General features: G+C 37.7%; 1 long non-coding RNA gene across 1 annotated transcript; it reads left to right on the plus strand.

The window, feature by feature from the left end:
• Nucleotides 1-13,406: 13,406 nt before the first annotated feature.
• On the plus strand, nucleotides 13,407-20,679 carry LOC145428290 (uncharacterized). Its single transcript, XR_013908563.1, has 2 exons — nucleotides 13,407-18,540; nucleotides 18,572-20,679. It is a non-coding gene; the product is annotated as an uncharacterized LOC145428290 (long non-coding RNA).
• The last annotated feature ends 48 nt before the right edge of the window (nucleotides 20,680-20,727 follow it).

Consider the following 20,727-nt stretch of genomic DNA (forward strand, 5'->3'; position numbering starts at 1 on the left):
GCACAACTTATTGGTTTATAGATTGAAGTGTACAATATAATAAATAAATACAAGCTAGCAAACCAAAATATTTTTTTAACAAAAGTATTTTATGTCATGAATTAATCAGTTTATAACAACATTGATCAGTGAATTCAGTTTCATGTACTGGCCTTTTATTTCAGAGCTTTATCAATACTTACAAACTCACAAAAAGGTTCTTGCTAAGGAGTTTTAAAAAGTAAACAGAAACAACAGGAATTTATTAGAGTCTTAGAGATTTTTCTTTCTGTGAATGTGACTGTGGTCCTGTAATACACATGAGTGTATTCGGGCTGAATATTCTGTCCATTTACTGTAGGGTCTCTCTGCTGCAGACTCCATAAATACGCAACATAACAGAACAAAGTTTGCATTTATATGAAATAGCACAGATTCTTTTGAATCATTTTTCTATTCTGTTTTTGTATTGCATTGAATCTGAAGGAAAAGAAAATTACTGTATCATTAGATTGTAAAATTTGTTTTTCATAACAAATAAGAGTTATCTCCTAAAGTGCTGATAATATTATATTTTAAAATATAGCTTTAGCAGGTCATGGTCATACTGTGACCAAAAATATTTTAAAGCCATTTACTAGGTTTTTTTTTTATGCTAAACTTAAGGGCCATTAAATTACAAGACTGAAAAAAATTGCTTTGCATGTTTGGTTTTCCTTGGTGTGTTAAGTTTTTGTTTTTTCTTCCTCTTGTATCACTGTGACTCTCGAGCACAAAAATAAACAGCTGAATCCTCAGTTGTCAAGCTGTTCATCTGCAGATACACCTGCTTTCTGCTATTGTCTCTGGTGATGGTAAACCGGAGGATATAGCTACTGCCACTGCTGTGATAGGCGATCCATTCCAGTCCTTTTCCAGCAGGCTGTCTGATCCAAGCAGCATGAATATTGCCACCAAACCCTGAGGATGTACAGGTCAGTCTGTGGGAGTCTCCAGGCATTTTAACCACTGATTCAGACTCTGTCAGTGTTTGACCCTCAGTACCTACAGACATATTAATAACTCACTGTTGTGATCACATTGTCATTAAGGAAAAATGTTTGTTTGTCCAACAGATTTATGTATCCTTACCAGCCAAGGTAGAAAACAAAATAAGAGAGACAACTAAACAGTTTGGTCTGATCATTGTAAAAGTCATTGTTGTTGTTCATCTGCAGTCTGTGACTTTTACTCTGCAGATGAACATTTGAAGGCATTGTCCATATCAGTTTTGCATTGGCTCCTCCTACTCAACAAAAATACCTCTTTTTTCACAAAGTGAGAAGCAAAAGCTGGACAATGTATAAATCACATTTGTCAGTAATTCATATGTACTGTATGTGATTACAGTGCAGAATTTTCTAATGATTAAAATGAACAATTAACAAGACAGTAAGAATGAATTACAATATGTAGTTCTCCCTTTTTGCTTCCACCTACTTTTACAAAATTATTTTACTGACAGCAGATACATAAATTTATACTTCAGTTACTGTGCTTCATGGACATTTCAATCTTAGTTATTCTTTAGCAGAATCAGTTGCTATCTGTGAAGATGGTAAATGCTGAGAGTAATATTCATTTCAATCCGAGTAGCACTGCACTACCTTTCCAGCAGCATGTCTGATTCAAGGGTTCCAGTAATGACTGTTAAACTCTCACTTTATATCCATCAGTCTCTGGGATTCTTCAGGCGTTTTGACCACTGATTCACACTCAGATAGGATTTAACAGTACCTACGAACAAGCATCTAATTACGGAAAAGTTAACCTTGTATCAGTTCCTCCATCTGTTAGAGAACCACACCTTTGCTCATACAAAATTGTCAATAGCACTTGTGATTTTCATCATGTTGCATTATTTTGCAGGAATTCATGAACTGCAGCATGTCTGTGTATGCCTATGTGTTCATCTTATTCTTCTACTGTAAACATTTGCTATTATTTCTGAATATGTGCTCTTACACTTCTAATATTAAGCAACACACTTTTTAGTTTGTTGATTTCATAAAGTCTAATAATATAGAATAAGAGGCTTTGAAGCATGAACACTTTTTTCTTTCAGTGACATCTATCAAGCTTTATAAACTCAAACTTCATTGAAGTTATAACAACCAAACTAAATCTTAAGTTCTAATTTGAAGACATTTCATTAAAAACTAGCATTATAGTTGTTTATGTTATGTCTATATTTTGGACGCAAGTGAGTTTGATTAAACTTGGGCTTATCAAGTTAAGTTATGGGTGTAGCATATATCAGAATTTTATTTTACACGTTTGAATAAAATTATTATAATTTTCACATTTTCTTTATTTTCATCGTTATAGAAAGTATACAAGCCTTTTCTTATTTAACCACTCCAAAACCATAAATGGTCTAAGGGCTCCTCCTCTGGTGTCTTCATGTTACAACTATTCAGACATTGAAGAGTTTTTGTTCAGGTCTGCTGATGGTTTCTGCTACTGTGACTCAATGGCGCAGTAATACACAGCAGTGTCTTCAGGCTGCATATTTTGTCCATTTAGAGTCCATTTGCTTGAAGTGTCTACGTTGATGGTGAACTTGTTCTTTAGTGAATCTTTGTAATATGTGTGGTATCCAACACATGCACTTCCAATCCACTCCAGTCCTTTCCCTGCAGGCTGTCTGATCCAAGCTGTCCGATAGCTGCTCAGAGAATAAGACACCTGACAGGTGATGGTCAGATGCTGACCTGGCTGCACAGTCACAAACTCTGGCTGTGTCAGCTGCTCACACTTCACACCTGTGGAAAAAACATGTTTTATGTAACAGTAACAGTCAGTATGATGTGATCATAGTGTCAGTGTTTTTTTGTTTTGTTTTTTCCAGTGAGAATCACAGGATCCAGCAGCCAGCAGGAGCAGCAGAGCTACAGAGAACATTTTGGTACTTAAGATAATCTGATGCAAACTTCTCTTCTTCTGCTTTAACTGACACCATGATTTCAAGTCTTTATAGTCGACTGTCAGGAAGTTTGCTTTGCATATAGATGGTTGCTGACAGATTATAAGAGATCACACTGTGGCAATCAGTAATAACAATAAAAAACTGAAATAATTAAATAAAAATATTATATAAAACACAAACATAAAGTTTGATTTTTTTTTATTCAAAAACAATTTACCAAAACAATTTACCAATGAAGCAGCTTTATTGAGTCTTTGAGTATGTTGATGAGTTAAATGTAATTTCTGTAACAGTTATAAACAATAACATCATCTGTTATAAAGTTATCAGGAACATGAAAAAATCTGTACATTTGTTACATGCAATAAATTTATGTTATATATTCTGTGTTAAAACGGTACATTTTGATGTTAAAAATATTTTTATATTTTTATTTCCTGAAATCTTTACATTTATCTCATCTTAATTTAACACACAGTTTTTATGTTTACATTTAAACTGTTTTATATAAATGTTTTTAGTCACCTAATTATTTCCTTTTTATAATTGGATATTCAATTATATCTGCTAAACTGCTTTTTAACATGTTTGTATATTATGCTTTTTTGTCATTTAATCAAATTAGTCTTATAAATATTCTTATAAATATTCGCTGGTTAACCTGCTCTCAGCAATGATATGTGCATTTTGTAAATCTGTAAAATTCAACTAGAAACAAAACAAAAAAATTGTTTGAGTGGTGTCCCAGAAACGATGTGGGCTTCATAGATAATTGGCAAACCTTCTGGAGGAAACCTGGTCTTGTTAGGAGAGACGGCATCCATCCCACTTTGGATGGAGCAGCTCTCATTTCTAGAAATATGGACAAATTTATTAAACCCCCCAAAATATGACTATCCAGAGTTGGGACCAGGAAGCAGAGTTGCAGTCTTACACACCTCTCTGCAGCTTCTCTCCTCCTGCTACCCCCCCAAAAACCCATCTCCATAGAGACTGTGTCAGCTTCCAAAAAGACAAAAAACAAACTAAAAACCAGCAACAAACAACTTAAACATAAACAATTACAAAGAAAGAACAATACAGTATCCACATCTGAACCAAAGAGTAAAACAGTGAAATGTGGATTATTAAATATTAGGTCTCTCTCCTCCAAGTCTCTGTTAGTACATGACTTAATAATTGATCAACAAATTGATTTACTCTGCCTTACAGAAACCTGGTTGCAGCAGGATGATTATGTTAGTTTAAATGAATCAACACCCCCGAGTCATTCTAACTACCAGAAATCTCGAAGCACAGGCCGAGGGGGAGGTGTGGCAGCAATTTTTCACACCAGCCTATTAATTAATGAAAGACCAAGACAGACTTTTAATTCATTTGAAAACCTGATGCTTAGCCTCGTCCACCCCAGCTGTGAAACTCAGAAACCAGTCTTACTTGTTATCATCTATCGTCCACCTGGGCCTTACACAGAGTTTCTGTCTGATTTCTCAGACTTTATATCTAATTTAGTTCTGAGCTCAGATAAAATAATTATTGTGGGTGATTTTAACATCCATGTAGATGCTTAAAATGACAGCCTCAACATGGCATTTAATCTGTTATTAGACTCAATTGGCTTCTCTCAAAATGTAAAAGAACCCACCCACCACTTTAATCACACTCTAGATCTTGTTTTAACATATGGCATAGAAACTGAACATTTAACAGTGTTTCCTGAAAACCCTCTCCTGTCTGATCATTTCCTGATAACATTTACTTTTACAATAATTAATTACACAGCGGTGAAGAGTAGACTTTATCAAAGTAGATGTCTTTCTGAAAGTGCTGTAACTAAGTTTAAGAATATAATCCACCCACTGTTATCATCTCCAATGCCCTGTACCAACACAGAGCAGAGCAGCTATCTGAACGCTACCCCAACAGAGGTCGATTATCTTGTTAATAATTTCACCTCCTCACTACGTACGACTCTGGATACTGTAGCTCCTGTGAAAACTAAGGCCTCAAATCAGAAGTACCTGACTCCGTGGTATAATTCTCAAACACGTACCCTAAAGCAGATGCCTCGTAATCTGGAGAGGAAATGGTGTGTCACAAATCTAGAAGATCATCATTTAGCCTGGAGAAATAGTTTGCTGCTTTATAAGAAAGCCCTCCGCAAAGCCAGAACATCTTACTATTCGTCACTGATTGAAGTAAATAAGAACAACCCCAGGTTTCTCTTCAGCACTGTAGCCAGGCTGACAAAAAGTCAGAGCTCTTTTGAGCCAACCATCCCTTTAATGTTAACTAGTAATGACTTCATGAACTTCTTCACAAATAAAATTTTTATCATTAGAGAAAAAATTACCAGTAATCATCCCACAGATGTAATATTATCTACAGCTACTCTTAGTACCATTGATGTTAAGTTAGACTCTTTTTCTCCAATTGATCTTTCTGAGTTAACTTCAATAATTACTTCCTCCAAACCATCAACCTGTCTTTTAGACCCCATTCCTACAAAACTGCTCAAAGAAGTCCTGCCATTAATTAATTCTTCGATCTTAAATATGATCAACCTATCTCTAATGATCGGCTATGTACCACAGGCCTTCAAGCTGGCTGTAGTTAAACCTTTACTCAAAAAGCCATCTCTAGACCCAGCAGTCTTAGCTAATTATAGGCCAATCTCCAACCTTCCTTTCATATCAAAAATCCTTGAAAGAGTAGTTGTCAAACAGCTAACAGATCATCTGCAGAGGAATGGTTTATTTGAAGAGTTTCAGTCAGGTTTCAGAGTTCATCACAGCACAGAAACCGCTTTAGTGAAGGTTACAAATGATCTTCTTATGGCCTCTGACAGTGGACTCATCTCTGTGCTTGTCCTGCTAGACCTTAGTGCAGCATTCGATACTGTTGACCATAATATCCTATTAGAGCGATTAGAACATGCAGTAGGTATTACAGGTACTGCGTTGCAGTGGTTTGTATCATATCTATCTAATAGACTCCAGTTTGTGCATGTAAATGGAGAGTCCTCTTCACACACTGAGGTTAATTATGGAGTTCCACAGGGTTCAGTGCTAGGACCAATTCTGTTTACATTATACATGCTTCCCTTAGGCAGCATCATTAGAAGACATAGCATACATTTTCACTGCTATGCTGATGACACCCAGCTCTATCTGTCCATGAAGCCAGATGACACACACCAATTAGTTAAACTGCAGGAATGTCTTAAAGACATAAAGACCTGGATGGCCGCTAACTTTCTGCTTCTTAATTCAGATAAAACTGAGGTTATTGTACTCGGCCCTGAAAATCTTGGAAATATGGTATCTAACCAGATTCTTACTCTGGATGGCATTACCTTGGCCTCCAGTAACGCGGTGAGGAACCTTGGAGTCATTTTTGACCAGGACATGTCCTTCAACGCACATATTAAACAAATATGTAAGACTGCTTTCTTCCATTTGCGCAACATCTCTAAAATTAGAAATATCCTGTCTCAGAGTGACGCTGAAAAACTAGTTCATGCATTTATTACTTCCAGGCTGGACTACTGTAATTCATTATTATCAGGATGTCCAAAAAACTCGCTGAAAAGCCTTCAACTAATCCAAAATGCTGCAGCAAGAGTCCTGACAGGGACTAGAAAGAGAGAGCATATTTCTCCTGTTTTGGCTTCCCTTCATTGGCTTCCTGTTAAATCCAGAATTGAATTCAAAATCCTGCTCCTCACATACAAGGTCTTAAATAATCAGGCCCCATCTTATCTTAATGACCTTGTAGTACCATATCACCCTATTAGAGCACTTCGCTCTCGCTCTGCAGGCCTACTTGTTGTTCCTAGAGTATTTAAAAGTAGAATGGGAGGGAGAGCCTTCAGTTTTCAGGCCCCTCTTCTGTGGAACCAGCTTCTAGTTTGGATTCGGGAGACAGACACTATCTCTACTTTTAAGATTAGGCTTAAAACTTTCCTTTTTGCTAAAGCATATAGTTAGGGCTGGACCAGGTGACCCTGAATCCTCCCTTAGTTATGCTGCAATAGATGTAGGCTGCCGGGGGATTCCCATGATGCATTGAGTTTTTCCTTTCCAGTCACCTTTCTCACTCACTATGTATTAACAGACTTCTCTGCATTGAATCATATCTGTTATTAACCTCTGTCTCTCTTCCACAGCATGTCTTTATCCTGTCTTCCTTCTCTCACCCCAACCGGTCGCAGCAGATGGCCCCGCCCCTCCCTGAGCCTGGTTCTGCCGGAGGTTTCTTCCTGTTAAAAGGGAGTTTTTCCTTCCCACTGTCGCCAAAGTGCTTGCTCATAGGGGGTCATATGATTGTTGGGTTTTTCTCTGTATCTATGAAGCGCCTTGAGGCGACTTCTGTTGTGATTTGGCGCTATATAAATAAAATTGAATTGAATTGAATTGAATTGAAAAGCACAAACGCAAGAAACAAAAACAGTTCTTTAAACAAACATCTATATTTTCTCAATATTACACAACTAGACTAGACTTCACACAACAGCCATGTGATACACACTTGTTTGAACTGTAATATAACATTACAATATAACAATGAGAAACATACTCCTTATAAATGGATCATCACAACCAAGATAGGGCGTAAAAGTAAAAGTACAATAAAAAATATTAAAATGTCAATAATTTTAGCCAAGTATTAAAAACTCCTACACAGATTTCCCTTTGCCTCCAACATATGTCCTCCATACACTAATAAGAAAAAACAAAAAAACTCAAACCAGTGAATCTAAACTAAAACTATGAATAAAAATATGATAACAATCTGAGGTAAACAAAGTGGCCCCAAAGTATCTATGCAGAGTTTTAGTTTGCCACAATAAAGGAATATTTACTGACTCATATTTTGTTGCTGTGGTTCTCTTCCACAGTAATATATAGCAGTGTCTTCAGTCTGAAAAATCTGTTCCCTTGCAGTCAGTGCTTTGCTGGAAGTGTCTAAGTTGATGCTCAACTTATTTTAGGGGTGACTGTGGTTCAGGGATTTGGAACACTTATTTGTAATTGGAAGGTTGCTGGTTCAATCCCCCAGCTCTCTCTGTCCTGGTCGTTGTGTCCTTGGGCAAGACACTTCACCCTACCTCCTACTGGTGTTGGCCAGAGGGGCCGATGGCGCAATATGGCAGCCTTGCTTCTGTAAGTTTGTGTTTTGCCTGCACCAGTGTGTGAGAGTGAATGAATAGTGGAATTGTAAAGCGCTTTGGGTGCCTAGAAAAGTGCTATATTAATGCAATCCATTATTATTATTATTATTTACTGAATCTTTGCTGAATGAATCACAAGGATTATATTCAGATCCATACCAGTTCTTTCCCTGCAGGCTGCAATAAGTAATGATAAATAAGTGTATCTTTAAGAAAGATACTATTAAAGATGAATATATTTGGTCTGGCAACTAAACAAGATGCTGAGTGCAATTTTTGAAATAGATTATCAAATTGATTATACCAACAGATATTGTTAAATTTTTTGCAGATCTCTGTGCCTTGTGTTAATGATATTGACTTGCAGTTCATTACTATAAATGTAAACAGCAGAAAGTAAATTTGCCTTTGGTGATGTGCTTTGAGTTTTTGTACAAAGATTCTTCCTTTTGTGTCACTGTGACTCTCGAGCACAATAATAAACAGCTGAATCCTCAGTTGTCAAGCTGTTCATCTGCAGATACACCTGCTTTCTGCTGTTGTCTTTGGAGATGGTAAACCGGCCCCTGACTGACTGAGGGTAGAAGATGCTGCTACTGCCACTGCTGATATAAGCAATCCATTCTAGTCCTTTTCCAGCAGCCTGTCTGATCCAAGCACCATAAATATCACCACCGAACCCTGAGTATGTACAGGTCAGTCTGTGGGATTGTCCAGGCTGTTTAATCACTGGTTCAGACTCAGTCAATGTTTGACCCTCAGTACCTGCAGATAAAAACATTATTAGCCTTTGTATTTCAAGCATATAATTTGTCATTGAGTCATAATGTTTGTAAAAGAAATACTTCTGTCCTTACCAACACAGTAAACTGACAGGACAAGAAAAACAGCCGTCAACGCTGGATGGTTCATTGTAGGAGCCATTTGTCTCTGCCCAGTCCACATTCGTGTGATTCAATCATGTAGTCCTTGTTTTTTTTTTATCCTGTGACACATATTCAAAGATGGAGGATATAATTTTGCATGTGTTTCTCCTCAAAGAGAACCACACACCAGGTCACAGAAATTTAGCATTCAGCAAGTATTCAGGCTATCATTATAAATAAATCAATACTACAGTGCTTAAAATATTTATTACAGCACTTGTCATAAAAAAATATATATATATAAATCTGTCAAAAACCTGTTTTTTGGAAATAGCTGGTACACATGACTTCTGTGTCAGAAAAGTCAGAAATTAATCAAGCATAACGGTCAACCAATAAAAGTATTTTTTTTTCATTTCAGGAAATAAATATCTGTAATTTAGCATCTTAGTAAAACATAATAATGTGATTTCCTTTACTGATCTTTAAATAAAAAATAATTTAAAAAAATGCATGGATAAGATCAGTAATTAACAACATTAAAAATATATATTGTAAGTACCATTATTTTTAATTTAGGCTAGCTGTAACATTCACCTTAAACTGGGTGGTGGTGACTTATCTGCTTATTCTCCTCAGAAATGATTTTTTCCTGATATCAACCAGGAAAAGAAACTCTTGAGATTCAGAATCTCTTTTGACTCTTTTGAGTATCCAGGACCGTTAGGCAGCATTAAAAACAGAGCAAACAAAGAAGACCAGCACAGGCAGAGCAGAGAATCAGAGACTCCTGAACCCTGAACTCCTGAAAAACAATGGTATTAAGCACTGAGCGCATAAACAAACATAAATCATTTAAAACCTGCTGTTATTTAAAGGTGTCATAACAGGAGCATTATGACACCTTTAAAGCTCGCACTGATGGAAACAAGAATTCATAAACTACATGATGAGCTGTTGATGTGTATGCATATTAAAAGAAAATAACATTTTATTGACAATAAGGAACAGAAGACCACAATCCACAACAGCAGCTGCTCCCTTTTAGTCTGCATTTGCACATTCATATTTAGAGCTGTACTACCATTACTATTTACACAACAAAGGAACTGATTAAGTTTTTGTATCGGTTCAACATTTCCTCATACCAGTGTGTGTATCAGACACAGTAATACTGTGCACAGAGGAGTCCTCTGGTTTAAAGTTGGACAGTTTGATAAACAACATATTGTTTTATTTTGCCTTAATTCAGAAACAGATTAATAATCAGCGATGATGAAATTTACTTAATTTCTGAAAACTGAAATGCAGAAAGCAGATATTGACTTAGTTTCATGCACTGGGTTTCTTCCTTTATGTGTCACTGGAAGTCTTGAGCGTAGAAACAAACAGCAGAATCCTCAGTCGTCAAGCTACATATACACCAGTGATGTTAAATCAGTCAAGCAAGATGTGGTTGGCATGCACACTTTCAGCTTTAATTCAAGGTGTTTAATAAAAGTCGTGCCTAAATTGTTTAGGAATTAGAGACAGGTGGTAGAAGAAGACACAGAAGAAGACACACTTCAGGTGTCTGACACTGCAGGTGATGGACAGAAGACCTGGCTGCACGTCATAAAGGCTGGCTGTGGTCATTGTTCACAGTTTACACCCTTTGAGGAAAAGATGTCCTTGTCAAATAAATTACCGTAACAGTTAATGTGTAGTGTCCATAATATGAGTGTGTCTGCCTCAGTGAGACTCACAGAGAACACACACTGAGGGTGATAACACTAACCCTAATGTATCACTTTCTTCTGCTGATGATTGAAATTTAGATTTAGTTTGATGCATTAACTCTTTGTACAGGTTTTCTTCCTCTTGTGTCACTGTGAGTATCGAGCACAGTAATAAACAGCAGAATCCTCATTCGTCAACAGAGAGAGGCAGTAACGCATTACGTGTTACTGTAACCTGATTACTTTTTAAAGTAACAAGTAAAGTAAGGGATTACTATTGCAAAAAAGGTAATTAGTTTACCGTTACTTTCATGTAAGCACACTGAGTTACTGAGTTACTAAAACCATGATTTTTTTGTTTAGTGTCTCATGACAATGACGTAGGCGAGTGCGACGTTCGTGGCAACAGCTGTGTGCAGATCAACAATGGATAATATATCGAGTGCGGGAGAGAGTATGAGCGTGCAGCGTTTAAAGCGTGGAAGTACTGACCTTACTTTGAGTTTGATTCCGTAAAAAGTGACAAAAACATTAGTGTCCGTTGTGCGTGGGAAGAAAACTTCTTTTTACAGCGAAAAACCCCGTAAGCTCCGAGCAAGCACCGAGTGCACTACCAGGAAATGGGAAATCAGTAATTAATTACTGATTACTTTTTTTTCAAGTAACTTGACCAACACTGGTCGTCAAGCTGTTCATCTGCAGATACACAGGCTGCCGTCACTCCAGCGCCATCTTGGTGATGACCTGAGTTTCTTCCTCTTGCGTCACTGTGGGTCTCGAGCACAGTAATAAACAACAGAGTCCTCAACTGTAAAGCTGTTCATCTGCAGATACACCTGCTGTCTGCTGTTGTCTCTGGAGATGGCAAACCGGCCTCTGAACGACTGAGAGTAGAAGATGGCACTACTCTCACCCCAGATGAAGGCAATCCACTCCAGTCCTTCTCCAGCAGCTTGTCTGATCCAAGCAGTAGCAGAATGATCACTGAAACCTGAAAACACTTCAAAGAAGTGGAGCGGCCAAAGAGTAAACTTTCAAAAGTAAGTTCTGAATATTATGTCACTTATTTATGTGCAAATGTTTAATAATGAGGAACATTAAAACATTACTGTTGGCCACATGCCGGCAAAGTTATGTGACATTAGCCATGTTTGTACTTTGAGCATTTACTTTGTTTTAAAGCCTTTACTTTATATGCCGTTAGATAGTCGACCTTAATCTTACAGAGAATCTGGTGATTTTATGGATAATTAAAGTCAGTCATATATCCACAAACACAACAAGCTGAAAGAAAGTCAGTGATGCTGCTCGGTTTGCAGTCCTGAATATCACGGCACAAGCAGGATTCACTGCACTGTTAATGTTAGCTATGTTATATTGCTGCCTCTGTTCGGTGGTGTCAGCCAAACGGACTTTAACGTGTGTTTGAACGAGCTGAGGTTCATTCGTTAAGCTGAAAGAAAGATGCTTTAATCACAGGAGTCACACATGTGTCCACTGTACCATCTGGGAACTCTTCTTGTTTAGCACTCGTAATAACACAAACACTAAATCCTCCTGTTTGTAGCAGTGTATACACCTGAGACTGTCACCTGTCTATCTGTCCTGCACTCTCTCTCTCTGTTTCTTTCTCTCTGATTGTGGAATAAAAGTATGAACATGTATTTATAAATTACACTTGTGCTTCAATCCTGCAGCTTATCACACATTTGATTTCCATGTGTGACAACTGCAAGTGTCCAGAGTGAGGACAGACTGAGGGACCCACTGCTGCACATCATCTGTGAGGCTTTGTACCCCTGATGATCCATCAGGACAAACTCAGCAGTGTGTGAGGAAGCAGAGGAGGAAGAGCCAGCAGCAGCTGACAGATGGAGAGAATAGACAGACTGTTCCCTGTTTGTGAAGGACTGCTAGAAAAGTTTAAAATAACTAATTGTCTGTCCTGAATCAGTCTTATTAGGTAATGTTCAAATAATTTTATCCTCCCAGTGTTTTCAGTGTGGGAGAAAGTACTCAGGGCCTTCAAGTTACACACTATGAAAGGCAGCAACAAGTGTAATATTCAGAAACCTAAAGTATGTATCAGCAGCAGAGCTAAAAATAAATGTTGGTTTCAGTTCTATGAAGCTGAGTATTTTGGATTAGTAGTACTGCTGTGTTTCTTGCATCACATTACTGTAATTGTTTATATGCTTTATATATTCTGAGGTAAGTTGATCTATAGTGCTACATCATATTCTATAAGGATGTTATGTGTTTGTATACCTTCTGCCCAGTTTGACCCATTTAGCAGAAGTCAGCCTGTTTAAGACTCTGATATCTATTCTGTATGACTTGAAGCAGTTATGACATGGTCTGATTTTCTCACCCAATAAAGGAATATTTCATATATCAGTCTACTCTTCATTCTATCAGAAACAGTTATCACAGCTCGTACATTTACTTTTTCCACACATTTTGAGCCAAATTTAGTAATGCCAACATATTAAAAGAACAATATTTGTCTCTTATATATATAATACATCTATATATATACACTGTCACAGATACTTGTCTTTAAGTGAAGATTTAAGGTGAAAGGAAATATAAATAAATGCAACTTGAATCTTCACTGAAGCTCAGTGTTTGGCACAGAGTTCATGTTCACTGCTGTAATAACTAATAATGATTAATATAATATTGGCCATATTATATTTACATTATGTCGAGGAGGGAAATTATTTTACTGCTATTGTTAAATAATTGTCATTGCATTAATAATATAATTTGCAGCATGGATATTGCATTCCAAGGTTTAGACAGTGTCTCTTTCAGAAAGACTGAGTTGCAGGCTGACAGGAAGTTGTATGCAGAAGTGAAACCAGGAAGTTAGTTTGAGCCGCAGGCTAAGACGAGGCTTTAACAATGTAACAGATAGCTTTATCATTTTATATTAAGGTTTTAGTAGAGGTTCTTGATTAAAACATTTATTTAGTAGAAGACATACACATAGTCTCAGTGAGCTTCTGGTCTGGTAAAAGGTCAGAAGTGCAACAGGTGAATTGAGAAAGAGCATGTGAGGTCAACACACACACACACACACACTTTAAATTAGATTTATTTAGAGGAAGAGGTTAGTTATGTTTGGCTGTAACTACAAAATTGTCTCGGTAAAAGAGGAACCGTTTCTTGTTGTCTCGACAAGAAAGAGGAACAATTCATTTTAAGATAAGAACGGAAAGTACCAAGCCATGAAAATAGGAGATGATTTTCTGGGTGAAAAGTCATGATGATGTTGATCTGATCTATGTATAAAATGTGTCTGTGACGTATGAAGGGGCGTCAGTAAACAAACCCTGATGCTATAAAATATCTGTTCATGCTTTGATTAAGTTGAAGACTACTGGCTGTCTGCGTACAGAGTGTCTTCCCACGCGTGTATTCATTAAAATCATCGTTTGACTTCACCCGGCCGGATCGGTGTGGTTATTCTTCGATCACCTCTTGTACCCTTCCTCAATATTGAATCTTAACATTTGGGGGCTTCGTCCGGTTATTGGGGAAGGAGAGTTGGAGGTTTGGACGGAGAAATCCGGGGTCTTGGGTGGTCTGACGGGCAGACGTGAATTCCAGTGGTCTAAGTGAGTGGGCATAAGCCGGCTTATCCAAAAGGTAAGGCACTACCTGTTGAATTATTTCCAAAGTGTGCCAAATTGGACATGATAAAATTTAAGTCTACTCACTGAAGTTACTGGTGGATGTCTGTTTTGATTTTGATGAAAATCTCATGAGTTGAAGCAGTTAGAGTTCTGCTAAGAAGAAATGAAAGTAGTTAAGAGTCTGATAAGAAAAGTTTAAATAATGGGTTGAAGTCCCAAAGAAATTGAGTTAGAGTCTCAAGTAGTTGGTAGGGAATTGGTTATTGTGTTGGTTAGAGTCCAAATTTGGTCATAAGAGTGGACCTGAGCGGTCAAATTGGCCACTAGGTTGCACCTGCCTCAGTTATACACTTGTTTCGGGTGTTGATTGTTGTTTCAAAATATTCTAAATTATTCTAGAACGGCAGTTCGAGTCTGCTAGGAAGCGCAGAGCCCGGAGGTTACGCTCCCTCCTTGTCGTGGACGCGCGACATTGACCTCTCGGCGAAGAGGGTTAGTTCAGTGTGGTTTAGCTGTGGGGTACAGGGCATCCCGGAATTAAGCTAGGAGTTAGAGTCTCCTTACCGTTTGCAACGGTATCTGCGCTTTTTTGGACAGGAGAAGTTGGTCTTCGGGCGTGTAACTTTAACTTAACACTTCGAGGTAAGCCTTGGCTGTGAAATGCCAAAAATAGAGCTTCAGGCAAAGTTTGGGTTGGTTGACGCTTTTAAATTGAGTTAGGGATTTTAGAAATGAGGCCAGAAACAGTTAAAGTCTTGATACTGGTTAATTGGTGGGCGGTTATTTTAAATTTGTCTAAATTGGTTAGGCGCTAAAGCTGACAGATCTGACAGTAGTTGTAAATATAAGACGTCTTTGTAATAAGAGATCTCTGTGTGTCGAGTCAGTAATGCACTGACTGCCTGCTGCTATTTTTGGAGGTGTGTGTGTGAGTGAAAATGCAAATGAGTAAGCAGTGAACTGTTTAAGCCACAGTTGGTTTTACAAATACTGCTGCAAACATTGTAGAGTGTGTGTTTAAAATGCCATTTATGTTTAGCAAAGGACTATAAATAAAGTTTTGAGTTGCCGTAGTGGATGTATAGTAATTGATTGAGTTTGGATGTAGATATATAAATATATTGAGTGCACTGTATATACTTAAGACTAACACATGACTTTCAGTAGTAACTGTTCTCCAGCATTAGCTGCTGGTGGGTTTTATTTTTTCAATTTCTTGTGTGTGCGGTGAGAATTAATGGAGGTTTCAATTTTTTGTTTGTTTGTTTTTTACTTGCTTTTTTGATTATGACAAGCATGTCTAAAATACTCTTAGGAAATTGTGTTTTGAGTTATATTCTTCAACTCTAGTCACAGTTTAAGTGTGAATGCGGTGACTAGAAGGTTTTGAATGATGAATGAAGGTGTGAGAGGTATTTCTTTGGTGATGTAAAGTAGGAGGTTTTAAAGTTTGAAAGTGTTTTTAATTTAAGAGATGCATGAGTGATGTTATGAGAGTTTTGAGTTTCTTTTTCTTTCAGTTTAAAACACATAAGTACATACACTTGGTACACCTGTTTACTCTTTGACTTTATTAAAACAGATGGTGTATTTGAGTTTGAATTTCAGTAATTGTATGTTGATATGGTAATTTAGTTTTATGTTAGGTGAAGGAGATGTCCATCTCTGCGTCTTGCAGGATCGAAAGTGAAAGTTGAAGGTTGTGATGTGAATGCTGTGAGTACTCGATTTGAATGATTCTGTGTGAGGTGTACAAAATACTAAATAATAATAACACTATGAAAGTTGATAGTAGAGTGAGTGCAAGGTGATGTGTGAACAGAGGAAGTCTGAGAGAGAAGTGTGTGCGTAGGCAAAATGCAGAGTGTGTGCGTGAAATAAGGGAGTATTGTTTTTTACATCAAGGTTTAGTAGAACTAAAGTAGAACGTTACAAACAAACAGATAAATAAAGTAAAATGAAGAGAGAAAATAACTGACAATTACATTAATGAATAGAAAACACACATACACAAAGTGCCATATGTGAAATTATTCTAGGAAGGAGTCAGAATTGAGATAGCTTATTATAGAGATAGTTTAACATAAGATGCAATGAAGGAAGCAGCTTACATTCCTTTAATTCCCAGAGCCAGTGTGTTCCCTCCCCTGCCCACTTGGGCCCCGTATCAGGCGAGTATGGAAGGCTGGATAGCCCATGACGGGTAAGATCCCACCTCGAAACCCTGGGACAACCTAAGGCAGGCACAGTCACGAATACTCTCGGACCTGACGGGTAAGACCGCTGGGCTAGGGTGGAGGTGGAAAGTGGCAAGTGGAGCCCTACCTTCTGGCTGAGGACAAGGAATGCTGCTATTTAAGGTAGGAAATCAGAATTTGGGTTAGTAAATTTGGGGAGGAGAAAATTGACTGTTTAAAGGCAAAATTATGAAGGAGTCTGACACACTGTAAAAGCACCATATGCAAATTCACACACACAAACAGAAAATGCATTAAACTTATAAAGACAAGACAAGCTCATGGAGTTTAATGCATAGACACTGATTAAACCTAGCTAAGAACACAAACATAGGCAATGAAGAACAGCTTGCTATTTTGTATGAATGATACAAGGGTGTGAATGTTTAATAAAATACATTTGAGTTTGTAATTGAGGAATAGAAGAAGCCATATGACAAAGGGAGTTATGAAAACGAAAAAGGGATTAAAGTAGTTTTAAAAAAGAGTGACTTAGGAGTGCTCTCGTACTGAGTGATCAACACTAGTGATCACTGTTGGAAGAAATAAAATGATTTAATGAGTTGGGAATGTTTAAACATATGTTTCTGTTGTTACAGCTTCTTGAGAGATGACTCAGTATGCAAATTAGCTGGAGTGTGTGTGTGACTGTGACTTTCAGGAAGAGGAAGCATAGCAGAGACGAGAAGTGCAGATTGGGGTAGGGAATTTATAGTTTAGTGATTATATGATGTCGTAAGGGGTCTTATGCTGAATTTAAGAGTATAAGGGGGTGATTTTTGTTTGCAAATTGTGTGGTTTTAATGAGACTTTTGGTGTATTGAGGAGGTGAAATTATGTGGTGGCAAGATTTGTGTGTTTAAGGTTGTTGTGGTGATGGGTTGATTCTGTCAGGTAGGTTGTTGTTGTGTTTTTAATAGAGGGAGTTTTAGGAAACATGGACATGTCTAAAATTGGGCCCATTATTTTGTAACAGTGCACTTAAAGAAAACCTGTCAGGTGATTTTGTTTTGTTTTTATGAGCTAACAATCAGCTCTATTTTTTTTCATTTCTGTTTTAAGCAGGCCTGCAACAGTGAATAACGGCGCTGAAAGTTCTCGGGAGGAGCAAATATAAGGGGGCTTTCCAGATTACAATTGGCTGAGGAGAGCTACCTGTGGGGACTGATCAAGGTCGTAAGTCCCTGTAAAAAGGATTTTATGCGAGTCAATCCAGTCCAAAAGCATAAAGAAATATTTCCCTATGGAAAATAAAAATGACTGAGCTCATTTTGCTGAGGGTGGAGTATCTGATCGTGCGGGAAGCTCCACTATCAGCAAATATATGGTGTGACTGCATGTGAGTGAATGTGAGGGTGAATAAATGTGGACAAACAATTTGTTTTTACCAGAGAAAATTTCTGTTTTGTTTTATTAGGTGGGGTTAGATTATGAGATTATAGTATATTGTTGGGAGAATGCCAAATGCTAAAGGGGAAATATTTTTTGATGTAACTCAGTTACCATTAATTGTAGAAACACATGACTGATAACTGTTCTGTTTTAAGTTTATTTTTATGACATAGATTGGATCATGAGTGGGGAAAACTGAGCAGTTTTAAGTTTTGTATAGTATCTTGACACATGAAATGTATCAAGATAAAGGGGGGTTTAGGGTTTAATAATTTAATTGTTTAATAATTTAGGATCATTTTAGGACCTTTTGGGTTTTTGATCATTTGGATATGGTAAAACTGAAACTGGTATTTTTAAGTTAAGGTTAAAGGATTAAAAGTGAACTTGTCACGGTTTGCGAGGCAAGCCGTGTGGAGTTGTAGAAAAGGACCCAAAAGGCGGCAGCTCTGGTGCAGGTGAATATTTATTTACAACGGTGGGCACAAAACAGCACTGGTGGAAAAACAAGAAACCGGAAAACTGGGTAAGCTAATAACACAAACCAGAAACGAGGATGCAGGGAGGTCCGGGGAAATACACAAGAGACGCAGGGAGACCGAGGGGAAACAACACAGACAAACCAGCAACTAGAATATCAGAAGACACAACTTAAATACACCCAGAGCACGGGGAGAACACAGACATAACAGGCTGGGGGAAAACATGGAATAAACACAAAGAGAGACGAGAGCTCATAAATAGACAGAGGGGCACAAGGGGGTAAGAGTCACAAAGGGAAAAAACACTTAGGGAACACCACAACAGGACACCTCAGAAAACCTGGCCTAAATAAGGAGCGAAAATACAAGGAACCAAGAATGCTGGGCCAACATGGCCCAGGACCATGAATCCTGTTTAGAAGATACAATGCCAGTTTTTCAAAGCTGTGAATAAATCTTAGAGGGAAAATTAGTGAGGGTTGAAGGGGTAGAACAGGTTTGATTTTTTGATCTTTAGAAGAAGTGGTTATAATGTAGGCTTACACATACAGATATTACATAGGAGGTATTTTTAGGATAAAAGGGGGAGCTTATAAATAGAAATGATTTTTATACATATTGCATTTTGTGCTTTTAAAGGAGTTGTGGCTCAAATTTGTCTCTGGAGGGTCACGAGCCTTTGGCTAGCGCTATGATTAGCCAATCTACTGTGAGGATAATATGAGTTCATGAAGGATTGCACACGCTTACAGACACAGAGTTAAGAAACACACATGACAGTATTGATTCCAGGCAAAAGGCCTTAAATTCATTTAGCTTTTAACTGAACTTAAAGAAGGACCAAAGAGGAAGGAAAGCATATATTTTGGTTAAGTCTGATAAACTAGAATTAGGAGGTATTGTTACATTAAAGGGAGCAAAATGAAATAAAAAGGCTATACCAAAACAGGTGATAACATAGGAAATGTGAGGTTTTAAAATGAAGTTAGTGTTAACACATAGGAGTAGTTTCAAGGCAGCATTTAGCTATGATGAAATGTATACAGGAGTAATTGCTTATATGCTTAAACTTAATTGATTGAAGTGGTTGTTTTCTTTTGGAGTAGATTAACTTGCAGCAGCGACAACTTGTGCACAGGATGTTGATGATCAGATAAGGGAAAATAGAGCGAGCAACCGGACGTGAAACCAGCGCTTAAAAGGATTTTAAAGTGATGAGTAACGTTGAAGAGTATACATAAATACAAGTCAATAAGTTAAGAAGATAATTAGGATCAGGCTTTTGATTAAAGAGTCCCAGATAGGATAAGTTAGGGAGATGCAGGAAAGGTGTTTTGTTTCCTTTGTAGAAGACTGATCTCGGCGACCACAGGAGGGGCGAGGATCCTGGAGATCTCGAGGTTCGAGACCACCAGAGAAGGGTCTGCGTGAGGACACAATGTATTGTGACCTCTGGTTTTCAGAGGTCAAAAGGGGGAGTGTCGAGGAGGGAAATTATTTTACTGCTATTGTTAAATAATTGTCATTGCATTAATAATATAATTTGCAGCATGGATATTGCATTCCAAGGTTTAGACAGTGTCTCTTTCAGAAAGACTGAGTTGCAGGCTGACAGGAAGTTGTATGCAGAAGTGAAACCAGGAAGTTAGTTTGAGCCGCAGGCTAAGACGAGGCTTTAACAATGTAACAGATAGCTTTATCATTTTATATTAAGGTTTTAGTAGAGGTTCTTGATTAAAACATTTATTTAGTAGAAGACATACACATAGTCTCAGTGAGCTTCTGGTCTGGTAAAAGGTCAGAAGTGCAACAGGTGAATTGAGAAAGAGCATGTGAGGTCAACACACACACACACACACACTTTAAATTAGATTTATTTAGAGGAAGAGGTTAGTTATGTTTGGCTGTAACTACAAAATTGTCTCGGTAAAAGAGGAACCGTTTCTTGTTGTCTCGACAAGAAAGAGGAACAATTCATTTTAAGATAAGAACGGAAAGTACCAAGCCATGAAAATAGGAGATGATTTTCTGGGTGAAAAGTCATGATGATGTTGATCTGATCTATGTATAAAATGTGTCTGTGACGTATGAAGGGGCGTCAGTAAACAAACCCTGATGCTATAAAATATCTGTTCATGCTTTGATTAAGTTGAAGACTACTGGCTGTCTGCGTACAGAGTGTCTTCCCACGCGTGTATTCATTAAAATCATCGTTTGACTTCACCCGGCCGGATCGGTGTGGTTATTCTTCGATCACCTCTTGTACCCTTC

Source organism: Astatotilapia calliptera, chromosome 4 (assembly GCF_964374335.1).
Source record: "Astatotilapia calliptera chromosome 4, fAstCal68.1, whole genome shotgun sequence".
In the NCBI taxonomy this organism is placed as follows: domain Eukaryota; kingdom Metazoa; phylum Chordata; class Actinopteri; order Cichliformes; family Cichlidae; genus Astatotilapia; species Astatotilapia calliptera.